Genomic DNA, 22,659 nt, shown 5'->3' on the forward strand with positions numbered 1-22,659 from the left:
AAGTTGAACTCTGACAAGGGTGTAGCATTGGTCAGATGGGCAGAGAAGTGGGGTGGTAGATAGAAGGGAGCCCGTGAGCAAAGCTGAGGTGCTCAGTTTGGAGCAGGCATCAAAGTTGAGCCTGGAGGGGGACCCAGAGAAACCCAATGGGTCACGAAGTTCCTCGAAAGCTGTGTTGAGGCGTCTCACCTTCCTCCTGGACTGGTCGCTTAGGGAAGGAGTGTGTCAGTGCTCCAGACCTGGGGTGACAGCTACAGAGAGCACACCTCCATCCAGGTCATCTCTTAGAGTTCCTGCTTCTAATAAGATGCTGCAGGTCATTGCAGATGGCACAGAAGCACCTGACATCCTCTCCCAAGATCTGGTCCCCAGTTGGAATTCTTCCTTTGCAGTCTGGCCTATGGCATTAGCTGCCCTCAGGCCATTTTTGTTTTCTTTCCTACCCAACCAGTGCCCAGAAGCTCTCTGCAGGTGGCCAAGATGATTCAGGTAAGGACACCCCGTTCATCCTGTTCTCTGCCTTCCACTGACGCAGAATAACCCCTGACCAGGACCCTTCACCTGCTAAAGCCTGACTGCAGTTTTACCAGGGCAGCAGTCACTCCTGCAGTGGGAGGTCTGTGCGCATAAACTCAAGACTTCCCACGTTGCCACAGGGGAAGTGAAAAACAAGGCAAAGCCAGGCAGAGGTGACATCCTGCCCTGGAGCAGCGGCTCTTGCGAGCCCGACATTACTGCAGCTTTCCACCGTGTCTTATGCTTGGTCTTTCCTGAGTTGAAACTGGCATCCAAGGAGAAGAGAGGTGGCACAGTGCCTGGCATAGTCCCATGCAATCTGCAGTCAGCCTGTGCCTATGGCCCCTCAGGGGGAGTGACAAAGTAACCACACTAGCAATGGATTAGTTCCTAGGGCACCATAACCAATTGCCACAGACTGGGTGGCTTAAAATGACAGACATGTATTCCTTCATAGTTCTGGAGTCCAGAAGTCTGGAATCAAGGTGTTGGCAGGATGCACCCCCGTCCGAGGTTCAAGGGAGAATTCTTTCTTCTGTCTTTCAGCTTTGGGTAGCTCTAAGTATTCCTTGGTTTGGGGCCACATCGCCTCAATCTCTGCTTCTGTCTTAATTTTGCCTTCCCCTCCATCTCTGTGTCTTGTCATTTTCTGTCTCCTATAAGGACACTTGTCATTGGTTAGAGCCCACCCAGATAATTCATCCTGAGATCCTTGAGTATTTGTCTGCAAAGGCACTTTTTCTAAATAAGGTCACATTCATGGGTACCAGTGGTTAGATGCGGATCGGGGGAGACATAATTCAGCACTCTATAGATACTAGCCTGTTTTGTTAGTTTTCCAAAGGTCTCATTTTCTCCACCATACTCAGGGGAAGTCTTCCACCTCCTACTTGGTTTATCATTAATTCCTGTTTGGGGTAGAGGAGAATAGAGGAAGGGAAACGGTGTGGCTTTAGAGATGAGATTCAGTAGCCTTGTTATTCAGAAGGAAAAACTGGCAAAAAAAATAAATCCAAAAAATCTGGTTCCTGTCCAAGGTCAGAGCTTAGAAGCAGAGCTGGAACTGAAATCCAGGACTCTTCCCACCACCCCATGCTCTGGGGGTGTAGGATTCTGGGTACTTATGATTGACCTCAGTTACAGGTCGGCTGTTCAGCAGATGGCAACTACATTGAGGAGGAAATATTAAAAGTTTCTATTACTTCATTTGGCAACTCCTTATTCAATAGCAGGGTCTTGGAAATTCTATTCTCATTGTCAGAACAGAAGCAGGATTATTAGGACTACTTATGCTCTCTGCTTAGGTGTCACCCTGCTCCAATAAATGAATCTGTCTCTTTATTTCAGAAAATTGTGGTGTTCTACACTGTGCTTTGTTCTAGTTAGAGGGAAAAAAACAAAACTACCCCACATGCTATGAAAACAAAACATGAACTTGAAGAAGTGTTATCAAGTCCTTCAGTTCAGTCTGGTGAACTAAGGAGTAGAATTGCTCACTTCAAAGGCTGGGCAGTATTTTTCTTGGGACCTGGATTAGGAAAGAATGGGGCTGGGGTGGGGCGCCAGGGGCCCTCCGGACTCCCTTACAAGGGTTGGCTTGATAGGAGCGCTGGGTGCCTGTGAATATCTGTTATGTAATGCAAACCCCAAGCAGTTGTAGAGTCATTCAGACAATGGTCCAACTTGGGAAGTTCCCAACTCATGAATATTGCAGATAGCCCATTTTCTTCACCTTCAGTTGAATCTGATACTTTTCAATAGGCTGCGAGGTGTCTGAGACTTTATCTGAGCCAGAGCCGCTGAGCTGAAAGGAGAGTGAATGGACCGGGAGTCATTCAAAACATGCTTTCATTTGGTTTCAGAGACACTTTCTTTGTTTTGATGTGCTCAGAACATCATCTATTTGAAGTCTGGCTCCACTAGAGTTTTTATCTCCAAAGCAAGGAAAATATGGTAATTTTAAATAAATAAGCCACCACAACAAAATGTTTTTTTTTAAAAAAAAAAAACTGTTTCCAAGAGATTTGCACATTTTGAACGTGGGTAATGCCTATATGAAAGCCTAAACGTGTGACTCTAAGCTATATTCCGTCTTTCTCTTTGTTCTTTATGAAAATATTCACATCTATCCAACTAAATTAACATACATTATCACAAATGTGTCATTCTCAAATTTCCTGAGCCCGGCTTATCACTCACCATGCTTTCCTTTTTGCCCATGACTGTCTTTCTGCAAACAAAACAACATTATTCACACCACTAAGTGTAACGGCACAATGGGAGAGAGCGCTGGAAGTGACTTCTTTGTTCTTATCGGGTGACCTCTCACTCTGAGTCTTTCCTTTCTTCGACTCTCTGGAGTCAGGGCTCTGAGAAGGAACGTGGAACCCTATGCTCCATTCCAGTACCCCGCGCCCATCTGTCCTGGGCATTCCTTTTGTGCTCTGGGAGCACTGAGCATCCCAGTCAAATCTAACTCCAGGCTTTATCCTGCGGTGGACAACGGTGCATCTTGTTTGAAGAGAAACATTCAGTCCCTCTCCCGCTCTTAATTCATAGGAGGCTTAAATGCCTAGAGAAAGGCCTATGTAGATGGTTTCCTGATACTTAAATAAGAAAAGAACTGCTTAAAGTTCCATTTGAAGCCAGAGTCCCTCTGGAGAGCAGTTGCTACATTCCCACACCTGGATGGGCTCAAATCTAGAGAATAGTGGAAGTCTCAGCCCACTCTAAATTCTAATTCAGTCCAGGAAAAGAGAGTTCCCTATAAGTTTCCTTTTGTGTTCAAGTTCGGAATTCAGAACCAAGAGAGTGGAAAGGGATGTTTAAGAAGTTTCTAATGCCAGGGGGCTATTAAAAATACTGCTTTTAGGTCAACCATTTATACCAACTCACCACCAAAAATATCTTTTGGTTTACATGGAAACTGAGCCTTACTAAAATGGCCCTAGAAACTAGGCGGGAACAGGTAGGAGTTTTATGGCTCATCAAGACAGGTTTCTTTGTGTTACTCAAGTGGCAAATGCCATTCCACAGTTTGCTAAATGCTTATGGATTATGATAACAACATGAAATTGCATGAGTTTTGCCATTTTCACAGTATAAAATTTAAATATAAAGCAATGAACTCCTCTTTGCCTGCTGTTTATATTTCTTACGAACTTTTTAATGGTTCATTTGTTAAATCAACATATGACCCAGAGATACATGTTAACCATGACCATTATAGACCCACTAGTGATCAAAAGTTCATTTTACCAATGACTACCAGAAACTTAAGCTTTATTTGAATGACCAGAATAGAAACGAATTTTGGCATACACTGGATTTGAACTTTTATTTTTGTTGTGACAAACCTCACCTCTTTCTCCAGCATCTTGACAGTATGTGCAGGCCGCTTACCATTATCTTTGCATATTCATGACTTCCTCAGAGGAATTCAAGACATCTTTGCCGATGTGGGCTGGGATACTCAGGTTGCATTTCCCTATTGGCTCATATATCATCTAGGATGAGCAGAAGTCAGGTGCAAATGCCCTAAAGAGAGGGCAGGTGAATCATCGCTTCATTCTGCCCAGTCACCGTGGATCCACATTTATTATTCTTGGTGCATGTCTGGATGGTTGTTAAGCCTCTGATGACTTGAGAGCTCTAAGCCCTACTGAGCATTGACAGGCAGAATATCTGGAAAATTACTCTGAAAACATGAAATCTTCGTGGCTTGGAGACTCTCCCTCAGTGGGGGTATCTTCTAGTATAGACTGTTAAAATTGACTTTCCTTTGTTGAAGCATCCATGTTCCCACATTTTCCATCTAAGACATTAAGGAGAATGATATAGGGATGTATTTTTTGGTGCCAGAACACTATAGACACTGTACGCATATCAGGGGCAAGCATGAAGTCTTTTTAAAAAAAAAAAAAAAAAAAACTCTTGGTGTAAACGTCTTTAAATAAGGCTTTGGGGAAAAAGAGAAAAGGAAAGAAGAGGGGGAGAAAAAAAAGCAACCTACTCCGATTAAGCTCACAAAGAGACCACAGTACTCCACATTATCTCAAGAAAAACAAAAGCCCAAAAGCACAGCCACAGCTCTCCGTCAAGCAGACAGACATTAAAGTACATTAGCACTATCATTTGTATGTCTATAAATATCAATAAAGTATGCGATTTGGCTTCACTTTCACACAAAGAAGGGGAACTATCCTTTTCAGGAAATTTCAGAGAGATACTCACCAACAAAAGTTCAGTAATTCAATCTTTGCAAAGCTCAATAATGCTAAGTTGGAAATTGCAGGTTTTCAACTAATGTCCCTGATAAGTGATGACAGCAGAACTAGAGCTCCCCATTATTAGGCAATCCGATATCCCCCGTCCCCGTGATCTGTAATAGAGAAGGGGCTCCCTCAAGCAGCAGTGATGGGCTCACATCTACATTAATCTCTGAAGTCAAAAAAGAGGCTTTCTTCGTGGGCTTATCTGCTGCCAAATGTCTGCCTCCACCAGGAGTGATTTCGCACTACAGAACAGCTATGCAAATGACTCCGGTATCTTTGCTGATAGGTGCCATTTTGCTCAGATGCTTGGGTACTGTCCTGCACACTGGACTGTCACAGCTGTCTGACTTTCGTGTCTAAAGGACTTGGACCCTGAGCCAAATGAGCTTCTGCTCGCATGGCTTCCAGACACGGGAGCACCTGAAGTCTGAACAGGTAGTGTGTGGGGGGGGGTGATGTGTGAGGGGTGGGGGCCATTGGCTGCAGGTTTTACCCTCTTCTTATGTGTCACCTGCTTCCAACTTTTCTCCACTACAAGTTCCCCCTTAGAAGGCATCATGATGCTGATAGGGAGGTTTGGTAGCACTCGCCTCTTTCAGATTTATTCGGAAAAGGCCACTTATCACTGCTGGTGGTTGGAAACATCTATCTTTTTTTCTCCAGAGTGGCAGGGCCCTATTTCCAGAGCTGAAATTAACATGGTCCAAAGCCATCCATTATTCAGTAACATGCTAAGCGATAACGTGAAAAAAGTTAAATCTTGTTCAAGGTGCCTCCCACTCAAGGCAACATTCATAGCAACTCAGAAATTCATTTTTGGGATGCACTGTTTTAACATGTTCTCATTTGGAACAACAGTATTTCCCTTTTGGAAACATATTTTTAAAACTAGTATCGAAGCCTGAAGTAAGATCCTCTCTGGGGGTCCAGTGGGCGGGATGGCGGGTGGATCACAGAGCAGGGTACCACCTCTGCCCTCCACACCTTGACTGGCTTTTGCCTGGAAACACACTCTCCATAAATCAGTGTATTGACATCAGGAGTTTGCATACTGTTCCTTCTGGTCCCACAGAACTAAGCTAATAAGTATGCTCTTTAGCAAATGCATTTAAAGCAAGAGTGTCACATCCCTGAAGGGGGCGTGATAGCAATCTGCTGAGTAGAATACTAGCTATATTTCACTGACATCCCAATCTGGAATAGTTCCCCAAAGATGTCATAGAATGGAAGAGAAGGTTAGAAATGAGGACATTCCTCAAACACAGATCCTCTAATGAGCCACTGATTTGTCCTACAGTTTGTTAAATTCAGAAATTGTCTGATGCAGGAATTCGCCAAGAATCAGCCAAGTACTTCTATTGTAAAATGACCATCTAAAGAAGGTACATTGTTTTCTGTTAAAATTTTGGCTAGCTCTGGCGTAAAAAAGAATAACCAACCCCCATTTACTCAGAACAGTTCAAGAAGGTCCAATCATTCCCTATTACTAAAAGTTTTCATCTATATCAAGAAGGGATTACCAAATTTTTTAACTTATTAAACTAAACTACATCAAATTACAAAACTATTTCAAATAAAATTGACTTAAATTCAGGAATTCACAGCCCTGCCAAGTAATGCTGAATTTACTGGTTAGCATCCCATAATCCTATATGTATAAAATGCATGTGACCTAGCTGGCCACATATTGAATTTATTAGGATACACCTGGAGAAGTTGGCCTTTAAACAAGTCTGAGACTTCAGCTTATTATTGTCAACTATTTCTTGCCAATAAAAGTAGAATTTCTAAAAGTTAGCTAAAGTCCTGGAGATGTGTGAAGATTGTGAACAACCTGGGCACCAGTGGGCAGCACAGGTCACATCCGGAGCAGAGATTCTCCAGCATGCTTTTATGGTAGAATAATGGAGGGCCCTGTTCAAACAGAGTGTGGGCTCCACCCTCAGGGATTCTGATCTACTAGATTCAGTAGGTGCATCTTGAGCAAGTTCCTAGGTGATATTGTTGTTGCTAGTCTGGGGAGCACATTTTGAGAACCACAGCTCAAGAGTACCATGAAGGTTGCTGGGTTGATTGGTATTCCAGTTAACTTGACAAGATTGGTGTAAACTCAAATGGTTCTGTCCATAAGAATCCCCTTTGAGCCTTCAGAAATATAGATTGGTCTGGTTGATCAAATTAAACCAATATGTAATAGGTCTATTTTATTTTGTTCCACTTCAATATGGAATCATAGACCTTTTACTCCTTTGACCACAAGGAGCATATAAGCATTTCAATATATTCATGCAGTTTCTAGGTTATATGGATCTGGGTTCATGAGTAGCTGTCCTTTGAGGCTATATCACGTTGACAGATGATTTAACAGCTCTAAACCTTCATCCTCAGATCTACTCAAGAGGGCTGATAATACAAGCCCCAATATATTGTTGTGAGGATTATAAATATAAAGCCCCTATTTAATGCACTTAGAATCATTGGAACCTAATATTACCTTCCTCATTTTGAACAATTCAATCCAGTAAAATTCTAATGACTATAGAGAACTGTAGGCCACTCAGAAAAACCACAGGATTTTCTATAAAGATGCAACTCCCCAACACATAGTATCACAACATTCTGTAAAACATTGATTAATCAGACACCGAGACTTGACTCAATTTCCTGGTAAGAAAAGTTTTCAGATGTTCCTTGCATTGACCCTCGCTGATTCCTTTTCACTCCCTGTCTTACAAAGTAACATAGGTCCCCAAACCATCTTCCATTACTGTGACAGCATCTCACACTGCTGTGTCAGTCATTATGTTATTTTCTCACTGTGGTCATAGAAGGTACAGGAAAGAAGACTTTGGCTGTAGATATGACCCAAACTTTTACAAAATATATCATTCTAATTATATATTTGATTTATTGTGGTGCCTTCCTCATCAGACACAAAAAAAATTATCTGAAAACACCATAAAAAAAAGAATTCTAGAAAGTAAGTGATATAGTGAGTTAGGGCTTAGTCAATTGATACCACAGCGAGAAGCACAGGATCCTGGAGGTGGTCACACGGGCAGTAGCATTTTGAACATTTTTTTCTCCAAATTCATTGACTCAATATGCTTCAAAAACTGACACTCTGGGGCTGTGGCTTAGCTCAGTGGTACAGCGCTTGCCTAGCACATGGGAAGCACTGGGTTCGATCCTCAGCACCACATAAAAATAAATAAATAATATGAAGGTATAGTGTCCATTTACAACTAAAAAAATATTACAAACAAAAAACCCGACACTCTGATGTGCTTCTCCATGCTGAGTTTCAGAGAGCACTGGTCACATCATAGCTGGCATCATTTGGTCCCCTTTATACATGCTCCAAGGTCAAGGCAAGAAGCCCTGGCTCCTCTCTGCACCCAGGAGACTGCCACATGAAGAACGCTCACCTCAAAAAAAGTTTCTCACAGTTTTCTATTGGCATCAGGAGCTAGATGATCCTCTGTGCACTGAAGAGGGCTTAGCTGCCTCCCCAGCCTGACCCACGAGATGCCAGTAACGCCGTCTCCTCAAGTTGAGATAATGAAGACCACGTCTCCCAGGGGCCACCTTGTCCTCCCCTCCCTCAGCTGGAAACCACTGCCCTAAAGGGCCAGTTCTGAATTAGCATGTCAAAGGAACCTTGTCTTTTTGCTATTGTCTCCAATATTAATCAGCATGAAAATGACCAATGACTTCTCTGGGGGTCTGGCCCTTTTCCTCTACTAAATCTTTTGATTAGGCAAGTAAAGCAGAGAGATTTCTTCATTCCAACAATCTAAGAGTAGCCTGCTCAGGTGAAATATAAACATATTCATGAAGGAGGTTTTATGTACCCACTACACAAACACACACACACACACACACACACACACACACACACACACACACACTGTTTCAATATTTTTTGACACATATTTCCAAAAGGTTCTCATTTCTACCAAGGACAGTCTAGGCAAACCTCACCTGACTAGATATTCAGAAAACAACTCTACGGATTCCTTGAATTCCTTGATTAACTGGAATCAACAACTAAACCTTATCAAAAACCTAGGTGTGAACCATTTCATAAATGCTTTTATACTGAAAATATTATGCACAAAATGCACTTTTAAAGGAACTCAGGGTCTCAGTTCTGATTATACGCATTCATGCTCATTATAATTAGGTGATATAAGAAATGGAGCTGGTTATGAATACCTTGAAAAAAATCTGTGTGTGTGTGTGTGTGTGTGTGTGTGGTCTAAAAACAAAAGTCTTGATATGTGATTTTTATAATTTGCATCTTGTGCCTCTAAGTATAATGCAAAAAAAAAAAAATAAGAAATACACAGCACTGTGTAGTGTATCAATGAAGCATGAGAGGGATCGCTACCCTCTGGAGTCTACATGGGCAGATAAGGCTGAGACCCACAGATTAATGAGAGTACTACTGTAGAGTAGTGCAAGCTCTGAGAGTGCACGGTAGTCAGAGAAGGGGGCCTGGTGAAGGCTGGAGTCCTCTGAAAAAGCCTCTTAAAGGGCGTTGAACTGATGTGCACAGCTGCCTGGGTAATGCTCTCCCCTGCAGGAAGCCTGGACAGAGAGGCAGAGAGGTGGCCGGGCAGCTGGACTGAGTTCAATACATTCATGATCGTGACCAAGGGATAGGGATATTTATAAATAGCTAAGTATTACGGAATAGTAAGGCCTTAGAATATGCTGTGTTCTGACTCATACACTGTTGGTAGGTTTGTGAATTAGTACAACCACTAAGGAAAGACTAGGAATGGAGCCACCATATGACCCAGATATTCCACCCTTTGGTATTTATCCCAAAGAATTAAAGTCAGCATATTATAGCAATATATACATACCCATGTTACAGCAACAGCTCATGTTAGCCAAAGTAAGGAACCAGTCTATGTGTCTGTCAATAGATGAATGAATTTTTAAAATGTGGTATATATACACAATGGAGTTTCATTCAGCCTAAAGAAGAATAAAATCATATCATTTGCAGGAAAATGCATGGAACTTGAGAAGATTACGTTAAGTGAAATAAGATGAATTCAGAAAATCAAGGGTCATATGTTTTTTCTTATGTAAAATCTAAAGAAAAAGGAAAAGAAAGGGGAGAGAAGATCTCAGTGAAAGAGTAGAGTAGGGGAAAGGGACCAGGAGGAGGGAGGAGGAGAGAGAAAGGGGGAAATTGGTGAATGGTATTGGTGAAATTATATTGTTATATTGTGTGCATGTACAAATAGATAACAATAAATCCCATTATTACAACTACACTGAATCAAAAAAATGGGAGGAAAAAATATCCATGTTCTGGTTAATTATAATTTCCTTGTAATGGTAAAACCCAAAAGGGATTTACTAAAATATTGACAGAACTTCAGCCTGAAGTTTAAGCTAGATATTTCAGTAATTCCACTGCAGAATGTAAAAAGTATTAAAGGGACTATGGCATTCCCTCTCCCCTTAGAGGCCACATGTCATCGTATCCATCAGTCTGCATCTGGGTGCACTCTAGATTCATGGAACAGCAATCAAGCGACCACCATGCACCAGGAACATACTCTGGTACCCACTGTTCCAGGACCTGGAGATACAGAGAGTCAAGGCCTCTGTTCTCACAGAACTTCCTGTTCAAGTGTGGGAAGATATAAACAGTGGACAACCAAAAGGTCTACTCCAGAGAGTACTGATCCAAGGGGAAAAAAAAAAAAAAAAACGAAAAACGTAATATGCAGGACAGAGGTCTGCAACCATGGCCTAAGCCAAATCCAGCCAACTGCCTGTTTTTATATGGCCCATGAGCTAAGAATGGTTTTTACATTTGAACTCCCATCCAGTGGGATGTTATGTTCCCAAAGAATTCCTTTCTTTTCATTGCTAGACCTGCATTAAAACACACACACACACACACACACGCACACACACACACACACACACCCTCAATTGTTTTGTTCTATTTTGAATTCCATCAAGGAAACGGCACATATTTGTTTCTTCTGCTGTTATTTCTATACACTATATCCACATTGCCCCTTTGCCAATGTGTGTCCTTTTACCTAAAATGTTTGCCAACCACTTTATTAGAGACCAACCACATTAATGGGGAGGAAAGATCTCTCTGAGGAAGTAACATTGAAGCTGAGACCTGAATGGCCACAGGGAATCATGGATTCTCACCTTCTGCAGAGCTGTGTGACCACTGAGCCTCCTTTTCCTTGTTTGTAAAATCACTAAATCAAACTGTACCCTCTTCCCTAAACCACTCTAGGGCTCCTTCTCTATCGACTACACACAGCTTCTCTGTTGACTAGACCTGGTATATCCACCATTGTTATTTGTCGTAGTCCCTCATCTATCCTACTCCGTGGGCACAGAGAAGAAACGACCATAGAAGACATGTTTACAGAAACCACACTGTTTGGCGAGACTTGCAAAAGTCCCGTAAATATGAGTTTCACAATTAACCACCGAGACTTTGACAAGACTTTAGGAAGCGTACAGACGTTTATCAGAGTACAAGTCCAAATGCCTTACAATTTTCAAAACACTACTAAAACACAGCCCACACTTGCTCTGTACTATTGTGGTCTTTCAAAAGCTATAGAAAGTAATGTGCAAGGAGACAAAGCCATTTTACCAAGCAGACAGATATTCCAAATTACTGGTTCTTAACAAGCATGGTAATACATCAGTCAAAAGCAATAAATTTAAACTTAATGAAATCTCAATTTGCCTACAGTGCATTTCACTTTGACATTTTCTATATTGCCACGGTGCTTTGATAAAGTTTTTTAAAATGCAAAGAAAGTGTCTGTAAGGCTAAAGACCAGACTTGGTGCCATTGTGGCCAAGGCAACATTACAGTACTTAAGTTCCATCACTCCATGCCCTGTGGCAGGCAGAGCCCCAGCGCTAACACAGGTTCAGTTTTCATTATCATCGTATGATTATACATTTTACTGCATTTAACTGATAATACAACTACCAGCTCACCTTAAAAGAATTAGCTTGGAGGTTTCATTGCTTTCCAAATGGAATTCATTTGACAAACAAATGACAATTAGCCTAGTCTCCCTGTTCTGCGTCAGGATGCTTTTTGATTGAACCTAGACCAATTTACAATTTTTAAATGAGTTTAGACATTTACATTTAAAATGTCTAGAGGAAATTAGCCCTGGGACATCCAACAGCCAAAATGCTTTTTGAAGTTGATTATTATTTGATCTAGTACCCTCTACCTGTACATTTTGTTCTGACTTCAAAGTTTGGGAATGTAAATGCCACCTCACCTCAAAGCACAGGGAGAAACTTAAAAGCGGTTTTGCTCATTATGTTATGCAAAGGAGTCCATATTTTAATATTCGTTTAATATGGTTAGTTAGCTTTAATGACACCAGTGTGACAGTGTCATAGTTTTGGAATCTGAAAGCACCGATTGAAGTTTCTGGCTGCTGCTTCTATTTTTCTGCACAGAAAAGAATCGTACCCTTTGAAGGACAGATCAGCTCCTGGCTGTGTCCATCCGTGTTGTGGGCTAAACAGGACAACTTCAGACAAGGAGTTTGCCTGCCCTAGTGAGGAAAACATAAACCAGGACATCAGGGACTGCGGGAGAGCCCCAGTTGTCAGATTCTGATTCTGTGTGTTTGGTAAGAGCAGGCACTATAGAGAAAAGTTTGGGTAATTGCATATAAATGGGCAGTGCTGATAACCCAGCTGTGGAAACTAGTATTGCTCTGAAATTCAGTCCACAGATTTCCATCCAAGAGCATATTTTATTTATTATTATTATTATTATTATTATTATTATTACCATGTTTTTCTCAAAATGAGAAAGCTGCAACCTTTTGCCCAAGTCCGATTGCTCAACTGCAGATCCAAAATATAGCAATGGGAAAGGCCACAAAATAGACTGGTATATCATGGCTCTGTTCTGAAGGCATCCTATCCAAGACACTCCAAAGAACACTCTAGAAGAAAAGGAAGGAGACACAGGGCTGAGTAGCAGCCAGTCCATATCTGTATGGAGTTATCACGGCTTTCACAGATCAACCTTGAGAGCTCACCAGAATATTCTGAATTTCTAGTTTTGTCTCTTACTATGGGACACACGCCCCTTGTTTTCAAAATAACTTTGAGTTCAAAAGAGTTCCCAGTGATAACACAGCCTAGCCCAGCACAGAATTAATGGTGTTGTAGACCGATTTCCCTGAAAATAGTAGATGCAGAATTCAGTGGCCCGGCCTCTCATTAGTCTTCAAGAGAGTGTCATGAGGCAAGGACATCAGGAGAGTGACAGAGGCAAACGTACAAATGGCAAAGAAGGAGGCAGCACTGGTTCCCCTGGTTGATCTTACCACCTGGGTTATAAAAACAGTGATTAAAATAAAACCCCCCCAAAATTTTAATTTTTTATCTAGGGCAATTCTAGTTTATTAGAAAAAAGATCTAATTTCCTCTGGTCCCTTCGCCTCTAAACTGTGATTTCACGACAGGCTCCCTTTCCGTCCGGCACGGCCCCCACCCCCCTTCGCTCTCATTTTCCTTAATGAAAATGGAATCGGGGTCCCTGCCAAAGTGTCCTTGGAGTAAACTCTGTTTTGATTCCAAATTTAACACACAAGCACCGAATTTTCTCACACACACCATGTCCAAACTATGCCAGAGACGTGCCAAGTCCTTCTATTAAGGGCTTTTCATCCTCTGTTTTTCTTCCGGGACCAATAGGAATTTTTATTCTTGTACTAATGGCCTGGCAACAACCATCTTACACAGCATCCTCAGCCTGTGGCTTTGAAGTCCCCGGAGCTGCCCAAGAGCCCTGGCAGCACTAGTGGAGAGCTCAAGATTTTTGTTACCTTGGCTGCCCTCTGCTGGACAGACCAACGGCTGCTCACAGCAGCCCAGAGACCAGCCTTCCTCCACACGACTGGGCTTTCCCCAGGACCCAGGCAAGAATCTGGGGGCTTTAAGAAAATGATTTTTCTTCCAGCCAGCACTTCTTAAAAATGCACTTTTCTCCATCTACATGTAGTGATCCACCAACTTATTCTGCTTCTTTCATCTTCAAGCATAACTACATTTTTTTGAAACATGAAGATTGATTTTTAGAATAAAAACTGTGAAGAATTCTGGCATCTTTCACTGACACTCCAGCACTATGGGACTCTGCTTTGGTACCAATGTCCTGGTAACAAGGGGAAAATAAAACCCAAACAGGACCATTCTCTCAATAGTCTCATAGCATAAGAAGAAAAATGTCATGAGATATTCATATTTCATAAGATTATAAAACCGGCTTCCTGAGTTCAAATCCTCCCCTACCACTTATTAAAAAACAGCCTCTCCAGGGTTGTGTTTTACCCTCTGTAATAAGAAGTTACAATACTCTTTGCCTCCTAAGGCTGTAAGGAGTTAGCCCACTTTTATACACAGATTAGTGCTTGCCCTAAAGAAGGCTCTAGACAAGTGTTGGACCATATCACATGAAGACCAATATAAGACTCTCAGTTAAATACTCATGCTGGAATAGAAAGGGCTACAGATTTTCCAGATCTTTGTTTTAAGGGTTTTTAACATTTACTCGAAATGGATGCATGCTTACATCTTCAAAACTGAGAATGGACACATATCCGGGAAAAGAAATAGAACTTTCAGAGGAACACTACTTGGAGAAATAGCTTCTTTATCTTCTCTGCCAGGAAAATTTTGAAGCATGCCATCAACTGTCCTCTTTATATTACAATTCTTGAGAAAAGGACTAGCTCTGCAGCAATTGTTGAACTTTTTGCAGACTTTATAAAGGGTAAGAGTTGAAAATATTTTACGTATTAGTCACACATTAAGCAGTAGATCATCCATTCATTTACCCTATTCAACACATGTTATTTAACGAGTGTTTCCTACCGGGTGCCTACAGATCCTAGGCTAAGTAGAGAGGGTACAGAGATGAATAAGACAGACACAGTCCCTACAGTATGGCTGGTGGACTGTTCAGGAATAGAGAGAGTAAACACATCATTCAAAATGACGACTGGACTAGGAGGATCACAGCCAGAGCCGTAGAATACAAAATCTCACCTGGGGATCCCACTCTTCTAGTTCACAAGAGATTCCTCCATATGGTGAGATCATTGTGCTGGAAAAATGTCATACTTCTCTAAAAGGCTGACAGAACAGCTATAAAGTCCCCATTACCCAGGATAGGGGAGACTTTGTATTTAGGAAAACCAACAATTTGAAAGGACACGTTTGCCCCCCAAAAAACAACATGGATTTTCAACATCTATTCAGTAATTCACCTAAGCCAAACATGACAACCCTCATGCCCAAGGTTTCATTTATACGAAATAGAATTTCATTTTCGGTGCTCAGTAAAGCTCCATGCCACTGTGGCGAGGAATGTTCTTGAAGGGTCCTCAGAGTTAAAGTGGGTTGGTAGGCGCGTGCAGGCGCTAACTCAAACACTCTTCAGGGTTGCTGAAGAGTGACTGGGGAGATGGCAGATCTTCCAGAAGATATTTTTTCTCTGCTAAGAAGTGGAGCATCTGCAGATATCAGATACAGACGTACACAGTGTGCGCTACATATAATGAATTCTCTCATTTCTCCAATTTTCCGAATACCTGAAGTGATATGAGAGAAATAATTGCCTAGGGTTCATCAGGCCAAAATAAACCATTTCAGGAGGAAGCTTCACATTGAATTATTTTTAGACTCTGTGGGTCTATTGAGCTATGTTTTTCTTTAATGAATTTCCACAGGAGGGAGACAACTTGAGGTTAACATTCTTGGGTCACAGAACAATCGATGATGGTGGCCTCGTTCTCAGCAGTGTGTGTGTGAAACCCCTATTTTTAGAAACCTACATTCCGCTCTTGCTGATTTTCCTTACTCCTTTAATATCCTTTCTCAATAACTAATCACTTTTAGGTCAAAGCTATGAATACATACAGTCAAATAAAAACGAGGTTCCTGAGAGAATGGTATTGCTCAAGTATCTAGACCATGGGATTAAATGATCCAGGTGATTTCCCAGTACTCAGCACATATCCACACATATTTACATACATACACGGAGATAACCTCAGACAACAGCTGCATGAAAAAAATGGTTGACCTGATAATTGGGGTGGCAGAGACAAGAGGGAGAAAGTTGATTTAAATTCAAAGGAAATGTATCTCACAGACTTTTTCTTCCAGAAACGTTCACAAAGCTGAAAAATCTTCTAGCTAGGCAAACCTGTCAACCTGTTCCCACTGACAGAGAACCTAGGATATATAGATCAATGAACGGCTTTCATTTAATATAATAATTTAAGATGGAGAAAAATGCTAAGTTTGGTAAGTGTTCAGTTAAATTTCCTCAGAATCAGAGGCTTTCAGAAGATAGTAGAAGAATCAGAAGAAAATAATTTTTGTACCTGGTATCCCATATACATATATATTGTGTATATGTTTTGTATAAACACATTTCTACCTGTACCCTTTGATATGCATTCACGAACACCCATATGCATTTATCCCATAGAAAACAAACTATCCATGTACCAAATGGACCCATGGAAAATGTCTTAAAACCGTGATCTTTGTGATAAATGTAGTAAAATCAGCAAACTCCATTGAAATATGAAATAAGCCGCCTTTCTTCCCCTTTAAAAGTCACAGTCTGAACCATCTTGGAGTATGGCTGACGACTAAGGTAACTTGACATTTGCAGTGAAACATTAAATCTCCTTCGAGGTGTATTAACATGTGGATGACACTGAATTCTCTTTAATGATTTGTCGTAGTTTCCTTTGCTGGAAACAGCTAGGTTTCTTCATCCACATGCATGAATCACTTTTGGCGATGTTGTGGCAGAGATTAGCAGAGCTACCGTTTGGTAGGACTAATTCTTAAACGTAGATAAAGAGGCATTCTATTCACTTGGGACATCTCCAAATGAAAGTCAGCATTCATGGGTCTGGAGCCACCTCCTGCTCCATGTGGCCGAAGGGCCCCTCTCCCAAGGTGCAGTGTAAGTGAGACCCAGGATCTTCCCTCGACAGATGCTTTTTCATGCGAAACACACGAACTCCTTTTCCCTCTGGACTAAGTTGTTTCAGATCATTGTCTCTTCCGTCCGTCGTACAGGAAGAGAAGCTAATCTATAAAACAATGAGACTTCACTGTGGATGCCAAAATCTGCAATTACATTGTACCGAGGGGCCTCATGAATAATTCCTGGGGTATGATCTGACATTAATCTGGGTGGTTAATACGAGCTGGGGCACTGCCAGCAGAAAACTGACTGATTTCTTCATAACAGGACACTTTCAAGGTGAGGGCATAGCCCCGCCTCTGAGTTGTTCTCTCCACCCACGCTGAGCCCAGCTGTCATCCTCGAGTCCTGTTCCCTCCCCTGAGCAGGATGCATGGGCATTGGCAATGAGACGCCATTGTAGAAAGAAGACACTTCAGTTGGGCAAGACAGCACCAAGAATGTAGCTATGGCTTGGACATTAGTTTTAAATGGCTTTGTTGTAAGAAAATCACCTGGTGTGCTGACTCTGTACCTCTGTTTCTGTTCCTGGCCAGTGGGGGAATTGAGGTACCTATCAGCCCCCAGAACTGGTGTCTGATTGGCAGCCGGCCCCAGGGGGATAATTTCCTAAAAATTTCCTTCATGAGTTATCCATGGGTCAATTTTGCTATCTTCTCTGGTAGCAAACCGGAATTATGACAATTATGACGAGTAAAGGTCTTTTCTTAGTGAAAGACAACCCATTGATTCAAATGCAAACTTATAGGGTGCACATCTCACATTCAGCATCAGGATAGAAATCACAAGAAATTTTGAAGAGCAAAAGCAGCTCTGCAAAAGCCAAACACCGATCAATAAACAACAACATTCTTTCTTCCCAGGAGGATCTACCCATCCATTCAGAGGAATATGAGTAGAACCAAAAATAATGTCCTGAGAAAGGGGAAATGCACAGGACAGAATCCTGGGAGGGGGCATCTTGCAGAGGGTGAAGGTCAAAAGCTTTGAAAAGTGGTAGGAGTTTGATTTGGTAAGGAGGACTTACAGTTTTTATTGTTAAAAATAATAACCAAGCAAAAGAGTGGCCATGACACATTTTCCTGTATAATATTTAAAACACTTAACCACAAATAAGATATTAAATAGTTCACAGGTATAATGCAGGCACCAACCAATCACAGTGGACACACCTTCCACCAACAACCAACACAACCTAACAGTGCAGAACAGCGGCATCTCGGCCTGCCTGGTGGCCCTTGGTTTTCTTATGTCTTTCTCTTGTCTGGGGTCTGTCTCCCTCCCCTAGAATGTAAATTTGCCCAGAGCAGGTGACAGAATGTCTGAGTGTGGCCATTTCTCAGTGTTTGTTCAATGACTGAAAGTTTGTAAAACTGAACACAATAACCTCAGATTGTTCATCTCAGATGAAAATGACATCATATGTAGGTGGGTCAGGCAAAATGGTGGTGGAATTTTTATTGTCAAGAATGGAAAGTTGAACAACGTTGAACAATAAAAATGGGTAAGCAAGGATCTGGCAACAATGATCAGATCATCACCACTTCCAAAGCCGCAGTCACCGTCATGACCTGGATGAACTTCTGCTCGGTGCCAGGATCAGATCTAAGTTCCCTGCACACAGGACCTCACTCGCCCTTGGGCAGCTCCCCGTAGAGCACCCTATGATTATCTCCTCATTATAAATGGGCATAGAAGCTGAGTGATCCCCAGTAACCTGTCCAGGGCCATATAATTGCCAACCACTCCCTATGTACACACACACACACACACACACACACACACATACACACACACACCCATCAAAAATGACTTTCCTAGCAAAATCATGGAACACTTTAACAAGGAAAATGACCCATAATTTCAGCATGATACACTCCTAATTTCTTCATACTTTCTTTTGAGCTCTTACTCACATTTTATACTATAGTACCACAGCTATTAAACAATTTTGTGATGTGCTCTATTTTACTTAATGCTATCAAGTAAAACTTTTCTTTATGGTTGCATGATATTTATAATTACAATTTCTAATGACTGTTGTTGAGTTCCCTTGTTATTTGACTGTTTTCCTTCTTTCTTTTGCTATTACAAATGATATTTTAGTAAATATGTTGCTTCACAAATCCTATTTTACTTTCTAATTATTTTCTGCACATTGATTCCCAGGAGTGCTAGTACTGTGTCAGAGAGAATGTACATTTCACAGGTCCTCAATGGTATTACCAAATTGTTTTGCAAGAGGGTAGACTAACTTCTGCTAATTGTAGCAATTATTTTGCTATAAGTCTCCTGATCACCTGTTATTAGAGTGGTTTAATTTTTAATTAATAGAAATAAATGGTACTTTTCACTTGTATTTTTGTTACTAATTTAAACATTTTTAAAACAAATTATATATATATATATATATATATATATATATATATATATATATATATTCCCCGCCCCCCGCCCGCATACTTAAGTTGTCTGGGAAACTCTTTGGCTCACTTATTTATTAGAATCTTAATATTATCCTTACAAAGTTGATCAGGATATTGACAAACCATAGAGTACAATAGTTCATTTTTTATATAAACATATTTTCTAACAGGCTGCTTTAATTTTTTTTTATTTTTCATATTTCCATTGTAGAGGCATTTTGAAGATTATTTTAATATATTCTTCATAATTTCTTCAGTTGCTTCAATCTTTAGAAAGTTATTCTCCCAAATGTCTCAGATTCTATTGTATTTTGGATCAATTTTCATTGATTTGATTTTTTTCAGCCTAATCCTTTTCTCATATGGAAATTATTTGGGGCACATAGGAAGGAAGGAATAGAGCAATTTTCCTCACTCTTGGCATTTATTAAGTAATTCTTCATTTCCTTATTGCTATGATGCTTTACTACATATTACATTTTCCTATTTAATTTTATGGGCTTCTCTCCTGTTCCACTGACCTGTTTTATTTGTTAGCTTTCTCATCTTGTCTTTTTTTTTTTTTTTTTTTACTGCTGTTGTGTTATCGTATGATATATTTGATAGAATTGGGTTTTTTAAGCATTTTTGAGAGTCATCCTCATTTATTTTCCCAAAGTCATGAATTATTTTTGTTTTTTTTCTGAAAGAAATTTATGAAATTTCAAGTGAGCATCTCAATCTGTATGCAATACTGGGGGAAAAAATCAACAGTACTTTATGCCTCATTTGTTCCAATCTTTCCAAGATTACTTATTCTAATCTTTTCTATTTAACAATAAAGATTTCTTTGTGTAAATCACTGATTTTTTAAAATTATGCTCTTAGTTTTTTTCTTTTTTAACAGATGCTTCTCAACTTAAAGCCTCACAATAAACCCACCAAAAGTTGAAAATTGTCTAAGTTATAGTGTATCTCAGTTATCTAACCCACCCAAATCCTAAAACTGAGCATAGCCTAGAGGGTTGGCTGCTCCCCTTGTGACTGTGGGGCTCACTGGGGCCTACAGCTTGATGCCACTCCCAGCACAACAGAGTGTCCTCTCCAAGGTGGCCAGCCCCAGAAAGGATCGAAAGTCAAAACTCCAAGTACAGTTTTTGTTTTTTGTTTTTTCCTAACTGAATGTACTTTAACACCATCATAAAGTTAAAAACTGGCTAGTCAAACTATTTAAGTCTGGGACTACTGTAATTGATTTTGATAGTTTGCCTTTTTTAATGGGAGCAAATTCGAGCATTTCTATTTATGGTTTTAATTAACAAGCTAATTAATTAATCCAGTCATTTGAAACCTGTTCATTTAAAGTTCTACTGTGTGCCAGGTACTTTAAGTGCTCAAGGTAGTTACAACTGCCCAGGAGTGAAATAATTTAATTACTATCACACTTGACCTGTCTCTTCTTAAGAAATCCACAAGAGAGAAGTCATTTGTCCTAAAATCACAAGTGCAATTTTGAGGCCTTACTCAGCCTCAGTTTCTAAAATGAAATCATCTATAACACGTGCCACAAGCTCTAGTTTGGTGTATCTGACGCATACCGGGCTTTTCTATGTGCTGAGAGCCATAGCCAAGTAGGAATGACGCATGGCAATTTCCTTGTCAGCCTACCCAATGTTGCTTATAGAGAGGACTCTCCATTGTGGAAATGGGCTTGCCTTGGACCCAGGTCATTTGCAGTGACATTGCATGAATGTTTGAGAGTTTGGGTTGAAAGGTGACCCTGCTCAGGGATTAGGGTGGCTCCAGGTTTAGGGTGGATCCTGATGGATTAGGGTGGCTCTGGGTTTAGGGTGGATCCTGCTGGATTAGGGTGGCTCCAGGTTTAGGGCGTATCCTACTGCCTCAGGCACCTGCTCCTTGAGTTCCCGTGGAGTTCTTGCGGGATTCTGAGAGATTTGGCGCGCAGAGCCCGATGGAGACGGTGTGTTTCCGGGAAGTGTGTGTAGACGGCTGGTGACAGTTCGGGAATAAAGAGCTGCTGTTTGAATCTACAAGGTTTTTGTGGTGGCTTGGTTATTTTGTGCCCAGACAGACTGCTGCATCTATGATTGGAAGTTCCACTTTTCTTCTGTAGCCCCACCTCTGTGAATGGGGACAGTTATTGCTGTATAACTTAATGACAGTCATCCAATGCTCTATTTGACTACATCTGTCACTGAGACCTTTGGACAACTTTTTACGGCAGACTATTGTCATTCTGAGATTCCCTCTTTCTCCTTCATCAATTCATTTGTTTTCTTTTATTTAAAATCCCAAAACACCTCTATTTTTTTCTTCAGTTTTCTTCACTTACATGTTTTACTTTAATTGCAGCTCCAAGCAGCCCTTTCCTCTACACAAGTTGCTGATTTGCTCTTCACCAGCTGTTGATAGATGGCATCCTCCAGCACGTCTGATGAAAAAGCCTTCATGGATTACAAATGTTCCAAGACCGTAATTCTGGAAGTTTCTGGTCACACTCTCCACTCCCCCTGGTCAACTGCATCTATCCTACAGCATCATCCACTTTATACTGAAGTCACTCAGAATTGTTTTTCAGCCCAAACACACTGATTCTGTCATCTGCCCACAGGAGAATTCCCTGGATTGTACTTCCAAATTTCCCAAATTTCCCAAATTCTTTTTAACTCTTTAGTCCAGTTAACGCACAGAAATGTCAACATCACCTTCAACTTCACCCTCGCTCCTCTATTCCTTGTCCGCCTTCCTCCTGTGCCTTAAATCCAGTGCCTTTGCTTCTTTCTACCCCCATCACCACCACCCTGTCCAAGCTACCGTCATTTCTTGTCTGAAAAACTGCAGCAACATGCTTACTCACCCTCTTCCTCCAACCTTGATTTCTCTTTGGTTCCTTCTCTTATTGTTTCAAAAGGCAAAGTTATTTACCACTAATGGTTGAAACACTAGCTAGCACCCTCAATGCCCTGGGGACAGAACAGAAAGTCCTCAATACAGACACGGTCTGTCTGCCAGGTGTCCACACAGCCTTGCTTCTCAGGGTCCCTTTCCCTGGGTGGTTCCTTCAGGTCCCGTCACCACCTCCCATGTTTCCTTAGAGCTCTGAGTTCAACCAACAGGTGAACCCTAGACTCAGTTCCCTACATTAGTGAAAAGCACTTCAGTCACGTTCTTTCTCCTTGAAATGTTATTCCTTTGTTTCTCATTTTGATCATTCTTCCTGTAGGTAACATCAATGTTTCATTTATACACTGGCAATATTCCCTTTCTTTAAACGAGGTTGTTTTGGTGTTGGTCTCTATGTCTTCTTGTCTTGTCTCCAGTGAATCTGAGTGTGACACATTGCCGTCTTCTTCAGGATTCCTATGATTCCCTGGATCTG

The sequence above is a fragment of the Callospermophilus lateralis genome, chromosome 15 (assembly GCF_048772815.1).
Source record: "Callospermophilus lateralis isolate mCalLat2 chromosome 15, mCalLat2.hap1, whole genome shotgun sequence".
In the NCBI taxonomy this organism is placed as follows: Eukaryota; Metazoa; Chordata; class Mammalia; order Rodentia; family Sciuridae; genus Callospermophilus; species Callospermophilus lateralis.